This window comes from Penaeus monodon, chromosome 3 (genome assembly GCF_015228065.2).
Source record: "Penaeus monodon isolate SGIC_2016 chromosome 3, NSTDA_Pmon_1, whole genome shotgun sequence".
NCBI classification, from domain to species: domain Eukaryota; kingdom Metazoa; phylum Arthropoda; class Malacostraca; order Decapoda; family Penaeidae; genus Penaeus; species Penaeus monodon.
The window spans coordinates 24936030-24938225 of record NC_051388.1 but is presented as its reverse complement, the minus strand read 5'-3'; positions in this window follow the sequence as shown (position 1 = coordinate 24938225).

Sequence of the window (2196 nt, the reverse complement as noted above, 5' to 3'; positions counted from 1 at the left end):
CAATTTTTTTTTCCTATCTATTCTTTTATCATCTATCTATCTATCTATCTTTCTCTATCTATCTATCTATCTTCTCTCTCTATTTCCTCTCTCTCTCTCTCTCTCTTCTCTCCCCTTTTCCCCTTTTCCTCTCCCCTCTCCTCCTCTCCCCCCTCTCTCCCTTCCTCCCTTCCCCCCTCCCTCCCTCCCTCCCTTCTTCCCCCTCCCTCTCCCTCCTACCTCCCTTCCCGCTCTCTCTCTTGCTCTCTCTTATTCCCTCCCTCCTCATCTCTTTCCCTTTCCCTCTGTTATTAGATTATTCCCTTTTTGTCTTCCCCCCCTCTCTTTTAAACCCCCCCTTAAAAAACCCCGCTTTTTATTCCATCTCTTAATTTTTTCTTCTAAAAATCTCTTCTCTCTCTCTCTCTCTCTCCTCTCTCTCTCCCCGCCCTTTTTCTCTTTTCTCTCTCTCTCTCTATCTTTTCCTCTCTCTCTCTCCCCTCCTCTCCTCCCCCTTTCCCCCTCTCTCTCTCTCTCTCTCCCCTCCTCTCTCCCCCATCTCTCCCCCCTCTCTTCCCCCTCTCTCTCTCTTCCCTCTCTCTCCTCTCTCCCCTCTTCCTCCCTCTCTCTCCTCTCTCTCTCTGTCTCTCCCCTCTCTCCTCTCCTCTCTCTTCTCTTCTTCTCTCTCTCTCCTCTCCCTCTCTCTCCCTCTCCTCTCTCTCTCATCTCGTCTCTCTCTCTCCGTCTTTTCCCTCTCGTCTTCTCTTCCGTCTCTCCTCCTCTCTCCTCTCTCTCTCTCTCTCTCTTCTCCTTCTCTCTCTCTCTCTCTCTTCTCTTCCTTTCTCCCTCTCTCTCTCCTCTCCTCTTCCCTCTCTCTCTCCTCTTCTCTCCCCTCTCTCCCTCTCCCCCTTTCTCTCCCTCTCTCCCTCCCTCTCTCCTCTTTCTCCTCTTTCGCCTCTCTCCCCTCTCTCTCTCCTCTTCTTCTCTCTCCCCTCTTTTCTTTTCCCCTCTCTCCTCCTCTTCCCTCCTCTCTCTTCTCTCCTCTCTCCTCTCCTCCTCCTCGCTCTCTCTTTTCTCCTCCCTCTCTCTCCCCCTTCTCTCCTCTCCTTTCCCTCTTCCTCTCCCCTCCCCTCCCCTCTCTCTCTCTCTCTCTCTCTCTCTCTCTCTCTCTCTCTCTCTCTCTAGTTAAAGATACTCAAGTCTCTTTAACTAAAACTTATTCGAATTACGTGTTTTTCTCTTAGATCGATATATAGATAAATACATTGATTGGGAGATAAATACATCGACTGATAGATAAATACATGGATCCTAGATAACAAACCTGGGAAGATGTTGACTCCCTCGACTGATAGTAATACATCGTAGATAAAAAAAATTACATCATTGGTAGATAAATACATCGAATGAGAGATAGATACATGGATTGATAGATAACTACATCGACTGATAGATAAATACATCGATAGACAGATAAATACACCGATATATAGGTAAATGGACAGCAGAACGAATAGATAGACAGACCAGTAAGTAAAAAGTTATTTAAATTTTCCCAATAGTTTCAGGGGAGCAAGTTTTTTGCCCAAATAGATTTACAGAAAATAAATGATAAACCAAAAGAAAAAAAAGATGATAATTCAGAATGATAGATACATGAATGGACAGACATAAATAAACGAGTCAGATTAATAAATAGATAAATGGGTAGATGAAGAGATGAATAAAGAAGTCAGATTAATAGATAGATTAATGGACAGATAAAGACGAATGAATGAAACAATAAAAGTGAGGAAATGAAACAAGGAAAATAAACAAAATATAAAACTAAGAAAATAGAATGAAAGTAAGTAAAGGGAATGAGGGAATAAATAAGAAAACAAGGAATAAATGAAAGAAACGCAAACAAACAGAATGAAGGAAAACCAAGAAAAAAAAAATGAAGACGAAAGAAAAGAAAAGAAAAAACTAAAGACATGAATAAGCAAATAAAACGAAACAATTAAACAAGGAAATGGAATCAAGCAAAACAAACAAGCAAACAAAAAACACAAACAAAAAAACACAAATAAACAAAAAGAAAATCACCAAATAACGCAATAAATCAACCAGTTAACCAATCGGTCAGTTGCTTCGTCCATTATTCCATTAATCAATCCAGACCTTGAGGAAGCAGCGAAAAAAGAGAGAAAAGAGAGAGAAAGGAGAGAGAAAAGA